The sequence below is a fragment of the Macaca thibetana genome, chromosome X (genome assembly GCF_024542745.1).
Source record: "Macaca thibetana thibetana isolate TM-01 chromosome X, ASM2454274v1, whole genome shotgun sequence".
In the NCBI taxonomy this organism is placed as follows: Eukaryota; Metazoa; Chordata; class Mammalia; order Primates; family Cercopithecidae; genus Macaca; species Macaca thibetana.
In genome coordinates, this window is record NC_065598.1 from 96,776,633 (window position 1) to 96,785,938 (window position 9,306).

Below are 9,306 nucleotides of genomic sequence, written 5' to 3' on the forward strand. Positions count from 1 at the left end.
TTATGCGCTACTGAATCATTTTCAGTCATACCTCCATAAACAACTTTGTTTTAAAGCCCCAGACATTGTCTGTGAAGCCCAGAACAATTGCCTTGCTGTCCCTTCAGGAACAGCAACTGCTGCCTCTACCAACACTTTGGTTAGCTATGCAAAAAAATGTAGGCACTTGAATGCATTGATCCCTCTATCCCAAGGGTAGCAGTGGTAGTGGTGGTAGTTATTTACCATTACTACTACTATAGGTTGAGTATCCCTTATCTGAAATGCTTCGGACCAGAAGCATTTCAGATTTCAGATTTATTTTAATTTGGGAATATTATATGTACTTACTGGTTGAGCATCCCTAATCCAAAAATCTGAAACATTCCAATGAGCATGTCCTTTGAGTGTCATGTCAGGACTCCAAAAGTTTCTAATTTTAGAAGATTTTGGATTTTGGATTTTCAGATTAGGGATGCTCAATCTATATTACCTTCACCATGAGCAGCACAGCCACCATTTATTGAGTGCCTTCTGGATGCCAGGCACAGTGCTAAGTTCTTTATTTCCATTATCTTATTCATAACAACTCTTGGGGGTAAGTACTATACCTGACTGCATTTCACAGATGAGGAAACTAAGGGGCAGAAAAGTCAAATAAACTTGCCCAAGATCCCACACCCTACAAAAAGCAGAGCAGGATGTTCTCACTCATATGTGGGAGCTTAAAAAAAAAAAAGTGGATCTCATGAAGATAGAGAATAGACTGGCAGTTTCCAGAGGACAGGAAAGTGCGGGGTGGTGGGGGATGGGGCGGGAGATGAAGAGAGGTTGATTAATGGATACATAGAAACAGTTTGACAGATTGGTAGGGTGATTATAGTTTATAATCATCTATTGTATATTTCAAAATAGCTAGAAGAGAGTAACTCAAATGTTCTAGCATAAAGACAAATATTAAAGGTGATGGATATCCCAATTACACTGACTTGATCTTCATAAATTATATGTATTAAATTACCGTATGTACCCACGAAATGTGTACATCTATTATATATCAATTTAGAAATTAAATTGAATTTGAAAATTTGGGGTTGAGGAAAATAAAAAGCAGGGCAGAGAATTCAATCCCGATCTTTCTGACTCTAGAGCTACTTAAAGCCAGAAAGAAAGAGAAAGCTTTATCTAAGAAAAAATGCTGGCCGGGTGCGGTGGCTCATGTCTAGCACCTTGGAAGGCCGAGGCAGGTGGATCACTTGAGGTCAGGAGTTCAAGACTAGCCTGGCCAATATGGTGAAATCCCACCTTTACTAAAAATACAAAAATTAGCCAGGCATGGTGGCACAAGCCTGTAATACCAGCTACTCGGGAAGCTGGGGCCAGAGAATCACTTGAACCCCAGAGATGGAGGTTGCAGTGAGCTGAGATCGCGCCACTGCACTCCAGCCTGGGCAACAGAGTAAGATTCTGTCTGAAAAAAAAAAAAAAGAAAAAAAGAAAAAAAGCTGAAGTATATCCATGCCCGTGTCAGGAGAATTATGTTAATATCAATAAGCACACCAATAGTGGTAGCACACATTGTTGATCCAGCACTTCCATTTTGCCAGCTGCTGGGCTAAGTGCTTTATATATATAACTGCCTTTCATCTTCCAAAGCCTCTGAAGTTGATTCTACCACCACCATCTTACAGAGGCAGAAGATGATGTTCAGAGAGGTTAAATAATTTTTCCCTGGGGACCCTGGGACAGGAGGTGGCAGAAATGGTTTTCAAACTAAGGTCCTACTCCACAACCCTTGCTCTTAGCTGTCTACCCTATACCATCTCACCAAGTAGTATAAATGAACTAACTCATAACTGCTTCTCAGGGATAGAAACTTTGTACAGAAGGATCCCCTTACAACCCTATCTGGAAGGTCTGACACTGTAGATGGCTGCATCATTTGCTCTTATCTTCAAGGGAACCATCCCAAGCACCTTACAGGTCTTTGATAGGATTCTGACTGAGGCACACCTTAGAATTATGAAGCTGAAAGGAACCTTACAGAGCCTCTGGTCCAACCTCTGTTGTTATAAAAATGAGGAACTTGAGGTACAGAGAGGTTAAGTGGCTTGCCCAAGATGGTACAGCTGATGGCTGGCAGAGCTGCTCCTCAAAATCCAGATCTCGTGTGCCCAAGCCAGTGCCTTACTCTGTTCAAAAATACTGCATCCTCCCTGGGTCTTCTTTGGCCTCTCAGCCCATCTACCTTCCTCCAATTTGCCTGATAAATATCGATGGAGAATTCTGCTGACAATCATTCTCACCTGGGGATGCAACAAATATCTCTACTGAATAAGAGTTTTATCAGGCAGGAGACTACAATTCAACAAACTGTAAGAAAATTGGATCATGCACATTTCTCTTTATAACGTTTTATAGGAGGGCATACTATAAAACGTGTGTTTATGAGGCAGGCATACTTTCTCAGTCAATAGAGAAGGCGAAGTGGATGGGAAAAAGGGATGGGATTATACCCTATGAAGGTGAGCTAGGTGAAGAATCTAAGTTGAACAACATCTAACACAACTGAATTTCAGTATATTGGCACACTTCCTTTTGTGCAATGTAGGTGTTCCTGGGTGTCAACCAAATTTTCCTACATAGAATCTATCAATCACAAAAAGTTATTTAAATAACCTCCTCCCAATACAATCAGTGTACCCTTAATCATTTAAGAAAAAAAAAAAAAAATCTCTTTTTGAGTGAATCTTAATTGTGTTGCTACAGGCTGTTAATATACTTTCCAAACCCCTTATCAAGCTGAGTGACCAGGCAATTTCCCCCAGTGAAGGCATGAATAACAGTGCCTACCTCAAAGGCCTGCTGTAAAGTTTAAAAGGGATGATACATAAAAAAATGTTTAGAATAGTGCCTGGCACATCCTAAGTAGGATATTAAATGTTAGCTACTATTATGTTGATTTATTTATTTATTTATTTATTTATTTATTTATTTAGAGACGGAGTCTCGCTCCATCGCCCAGGCTGGAGTGCAGTGGCGCGATCTCAGCTCACTGCAAGCTCCGCCTCCCAGGTTCACGCCATTCTCCTGCCTCAGCCTCCCGAGTAGCTGGGACTACAGGCGCCCGCCACTGTGCCTGACTAATTTTTTGTATGTTTAGTAGAGATGGCGTTTCACCGTGTTAGCCAGAATGGTCTCGATCTCCTGACCTCGTGATCCGCTCGTCTGGGCCTCCCAAAGTGCTGGGATTACAGGCGTGAGCCACCGCGCCCGGCCTTATGTTGATTTAGGGAAGGAGCTCGGTGAGATCATTAGAAAGCTATAGTCCCCCTTCTGGGATAGGTATCCACTTTTCTGTAGAGAACAGCCCAAAGAGAGATGTCTTAGACTCTCAAGTACAAAGTGCATAGAGAATCTAGGGTAATTACAACCAATGTCTCCCATATTTTTGTCTTTGAGAATCCTAAATCTGCCAAAGAGGTTTTACAAATCTCTTTCTCAGTGGGGCAGCCCAGGAACCAAGAAATGGATACTCTCTTGAACCTGGAGGGCAAATTTTCTTAAAGGCAAGTGGTTGCCTTGGGGTTTGTTTTTTTTTTTTTTTCTGTTACACCATCGTATTTTACTCTTTCAAATGTATCACGAATATACATGATATGATTTGACTGTGTTCCCATCCAAATCTTATCCTGAATCGTAGCTCCCATAATCCTCATGTCGTGGGAGGGACCTGGTGGGAGGTAATTGAATCATGGGGTGGGTTTTTCCCGTGCTGTTCTCATGATAGTAAATAAGTCTCAAAAGATCTGATGGTTTTATAAAGGGCAGTTCCGCAGCACACACTCTCTTGCCTGCAGTCATGTAAGATGTGCCTTTGCTCCTCCTTCACCTTCTGCCATGATTGTGAGGCCTCCCCAGACATGTGGAACTGTGAGTCCATTAAACCTCTTTTTTTTTTTTTTTTTTTTTTTTTTTGAGATGGAGTCTCATTCTGTCACCCAGGCTGGAGTACAGTGGCACGATCACAGCTCACTGCAACCTCTCCCTCCCGGGTTCAAGTGATTCTCCTGCCTCAGCCTCCCAAGTAGCTGGGACTACAAGTGTGTGCCACTACACCTGGCTAATTTTTGTATTTTTAGTAGAGACATGGTTTCACCATGTTGGCCAGGCTGGTCTTGAACTCCTGACCTCAGATGATCCACCTGCCTCGGCCTCCCAAAGTGCTGGGATTACAGGTGTGAGCCACCGCACCCGGCCCTAAACCTCTTTTTCTTTATAAGTTACCCAGTGTTGGGTATTTCTTCATAGCAGTATGAAAATGGACTAATATAATACATTTACTCATAGGAGTCTTAGGAGCACATTTGGCTTTTTTTCCCCCTTAAAATGGTTATAAATGAATTGCTCTCAGTATCTAAAATATTAAATGCTGCTTTTTAAAAATTGTATAAGTTTATTGCTGTCTCTTAACTCGTCACAGAAAAAAGATAGTTTATAGAGATAAGCTCTTTCGTAATTAAAAAAAGGACAATAATGGAAGGTAGTAGAAGATAATAAAAACTAAAATAGATACAAAATTCCATTTTTAAAATTGAAATGGAATAAGTTTATAAGAAAATATATTGTTATTAGCCTTTCAGCAAAATGGGCTAATGGAAAATAATTTTTCATTTTTGTCAGGATGAATTATTATATTGTTTTGACCTGTCAGTTCAAGTAAGGCTGCATTTTAGAGCTGGCATTTGGTTTATGAAGGTTCAAGTCTTCTGGGTTGCCTGATTAAAAGTTTTAGGAGAATAGATGTCACAGAAATAGACTTCTCAATGTTCAACATATAAAAAAGGTGATCTTTTCCTCTTTGTTTTATGGATGAGTAAACTAACATCCCCTCCCATTTCTTCCTCTCCCTCTCAATGGCTCAGACTGAATTCAATTTCTTTCTTTCGTTGTTTTTTTTTTTTAATTAAGCAAAATGAAATGCATACAGGGAGTTATAATGCAATAACACAGCCATTACCAAGCTTTGTAAACTGTTAACATTTTGATGTAATTTCTTTTTCTTATTTATTTTTATTTATTTTTTATTATACTTTAAGTTCTAGGGTACATGTGTACAACGTGCAGGTTTGTTACATATGTATACATGTGCCATGTTGGTGTGCTGCACCCATTAACTCGTCATTTACATTAGGTATATCTCCTAATGCTATCCCTACCCGCTCCTCCCTCCCCACAATAGGCCCTGGTGTGTGATGTTCCCCTTTCTGTGTCCAAGTGATCTCATTGTTCAATTCCCACCTATGAGTGGGGTTTTTTTTCTTTAGTTGTCAATGTATTGGTCGCTCTCCAGGACGTTTAGAATGTAGCTACCATCAGAGGCACTTGCAGCTTATGAATGACCCTGGCCTATCACTCACTCATATGGCTCTGGGTATGTTTCTATCTTATCTTTCAGGGACAGACCTGGGCTTTCTGACTAGAGAATTCACTATGGATAAGTAGACAGGTCCTTCTGCTCTAAATGGTTTTCAACTCTTGCACTCCAGTCCTCACCCGCCATTCATGTGTTGTCTACCTGCCAGTAGCGCTCTGTCAGCAGGGTTGTTAAGCAATCTATGACCTCTGTAGGAAATGGGTCATATAGTTAGCACGCAGCAAAGGTTAAGAAAGAACAGTGGTAATTCAGGGTTGGAGCATGGAAACCAGTAGTAGCTAAATTAGTTATAAATCCCCCAGAGATTCAAGTGTTGGGTGTTTGGGCCATACCAGTTGTGTTTTTATTTTTGTTTTAGTGGCAGGGTCTTGCTCTGTCACCCAGACTGTAGCGCAGTGCCACAATCATAGCTCGCTGCAACCTTGAACTCCTGGGCTTAAGCAATCCTCCGACCCTGGCATCCCAAAGTATTGAGATTACAGGTGTGAGCCACCGTGCCCAGCCCCAGCTGTGTTTTGAATATCGCTCTTCCCTCTCAATAATGTCTTCAAATCACTCATTTTCAAGGCAGTTGCTACTGGCAAGATGTAATAAGTGCACTTAACACAAGATCACTCTTCTCAGGAGAATCCTGCCAACTAGTATTCTTAACCATAAGATGGCCATGGCTGAGTTACGGGTCAAGCCTGGACTCGCTGCTTTGTTACTCAACCCTGTAAACCCTTTATTGGAGGACCAAACCTTAAATTTCTGACACGAAGGAGTACAGAGAATGAGAACTGTCACCCAACTTTCTAAGACTGAAACCATCCCCTCATCACACTGTATTTTCATAGCTGCAACTAAAAGAACTATAGCCACGGCACCCCGGATCTGTGCCTTATTCCTTCAGCTGTAATAAAACATTCTCCCACTCCCCTTGCCTTTTTTCTAATGTCAAACTCTAGGGGAAACAAGGTGGCATTATTATCCGAGGCAGGAGAAGGTGGCAGATGCTTTCTGCTATTGGCACATAGATAATATCAGCTCAGGAGGAATGTACTTCCACCCCTGTGCCCAGTAAGTGCCAGGCTCCGGTCCAGGGAGCTGAGGTGGCTCTGCTGTTGGGTGATGGGAAAGCAATGTTAACAAAGCACTCAGGCTGTGCTGTGCACTGATGACTCAGGAATCCCACGCGATCCCACGCTCATGCTAGTCGCCACATCCAGGCACTAAAATAGACCTCTGGTGCTATGAGACAGCAGGCCTTTAGATCTGCTCAGAAAAATAAGCCCAGTCCTAACAACTGGCATGCTATTCAATACAATGGAATGTTACACAGTCATTAAAGATGGCAATTATGTGCACTGTGTGGGTGGAAACCAGAATGTGAAATAATGTTAAGTGAAAACAGCAGAATAGGAAAGAGCAGATACACATGCTGATCCTAACTATGTAAAGCATACATATAAGAGCACTTCTCTAAAGAACTTAAAATAATGAAGAGTTCTACAGTTCTTTTACATTCCATAGCCCCTACTCCAACACATTCTTAATATACATTTTTTTAAAGAAAATTGTCATGCTGATTACACTAGGTTACAAAGACACCTGCCTTCTAGCTAACACAGGAGTTAGCTCCACTGATAGTGTGGTTCAGGGACTAAAGGAGAATACTAAACTATTCAGAATACTAATACTGAATACTAAGGGGGCTGGTGCCCTGTCATTTGGAGCAATGTGGATGGAACTAGAGGCCATTATGTTAAATGAAATAAGCCAGACACACAAAGACAAATATCATATGTTCTCACTCACATGTGGGCGCTAACAAAGTTATCTCACAGAGGTAGAGAATAGAATGATAAATACCAGAGGCTGGGAAGGGTGGAGGGGAGAGCGGAGAAAGAGAGGTTGGTTAATCAATACAAACAAACAGTTATAATAGAAGGAATAAGTTCTAATGTCCAATAGCACAGTAGGGTGACTACAGTTAACAATAACTTATTGTATATTTAAAAACAGCTAGAAGAGTTTAAACATTCCCAACAAAGAAAAAATATTTGAGGCAACAAATATCTCAGTTACCCTGATCTGATCATTACACATTGTATGCATATATTGAAACATCATATGTATCCAAAAAAATATGTGCAACTATTATGTATCAACAAAAATGGCCTGGATTGTTCCTCTTCCTCCCCTCGCCCCCTTATGTTCAGGGAACTCGCTCAAACACAATTACCATTTCAGGTTTGGCACTACAGTGAGAAATTCCTTCCTAACTCCAAGCCGACCAAATAAGTCTAAGATGGGAGATTAAGAAAATTTACTTTTCCAGCCTGGGCAACATAGTGAGACCTCATCTCTACTAAAAATCAAAAATTAGCCAGGCATAATGACACGTGCCTGTAGTCCCAGCTACTCAGGAGGCTGAAACAAAAGGGTCACTTGAGCCCAGGAGGCTGAGGCTGCAGTGAGCTATAATCACAACGCTGCACCCAGCCTGGGCAACAGAGTGAGATGCTACTCAAAAAACAAACAAACAAAAAACCAAAACATAACTTATATTTGAACCTCTTTTAGTCGGGCCACTGTGTTTTGAACTAGCCTTGCTTATATGGAAAGAAAGGAACTAGATTTTTTTTTTTTTTTTTTTGATAGGCTTCTAGAAGTTCCATATTTGTAAAAGAATTGTTACACGCTACCCCTCTTGTCACCTTGGCAGGGGTGGTACTTACAGTCAGTCAAACATCTAGCACATATCTGGGTATCTGAATGAGTAAAATTCTCTCCCTCGAGATGTAGTCTTAATACCTGCCCAGACCTGGTTTTTCTAGAATTAGCTCTCAATTAGTATATTTAGTTTTCCAAAGACTATAGTTAGTTTCTTTTAACTTTGCATTTTGAAATAATTTTAGATTTACTCACGAGTTATAACTATAGTTCAGAAAGTTCATGTATACCCTTCACCCAGCTTCCCCTAATGGTAGCATCTCATCTTCCGGTACACTGATCAAAACTATCACACTAACATTAACATTAGCATCATACTAGTTACTAGACAATAGACTTTATTTAGACTTCAGTTTTTTTCACTAATGTTCTTTTTGTTGTTGTTCAAGATTTAATTCAGGATCCCATACAACATTTATAGATTGGTTAGTTAAAAAAAAAAAAATCCTACAAACAGGTTTCCTCTTAAGGAGCTGAAAGGGCAAGCTACTAGGTGTTCCAAACAATTTATGATCCTGAGCCACCCCACCCAGAAGGGAACTCCATCACTTCTGTACCAAAGTCCTTAATCCATGACACCTCATCACAGTTATTTTCAGAAAACATGTCTTACATTAGCACTTCTCACAGTAGTACAAAACGATTTGACAAGTAGGTTATTTTTAGCAACCAACATTATGAAGGTGACAAAATGAGAGATAGCCTTCCTAGTCTGCTTTCTATGCTTCGTTTTTCTTCAAATCGTATATAAACTTTTCACTAGAAGCTGTAATATTTGACTAAAACATAAATGCTGAGAAACACCCACACCAACAGGGAAGGGACTCTGCAACGTGTTTGGTTTGATTTGCCTAAAATTAATTATTGAAAACACAGAAAATTGGCCTGATGCAGTGGCTCACACCTGTAGTCCCAGCACTTTGGGAAGCTGAAGCGGGGGGGATCACTTGAGGTCAGGAGTTTGAGATCAGTCAGCCAACATGGTGAAACCCCATCTCTACTAAAAATACAAAAATTAGCCGGGCGTGGTGGTGCATGCCTGTAATCCCAGCTACTGAGGAGGCTGAGGCAGGAGAATCACTTGAACCCGGGAGGCAGAGATTGCAGTGAGCCAGATCATGCAACTGCACTCTAGCCTGGGTGACAGAGTGAGACTCCATCTCAAAAAAAAAAAA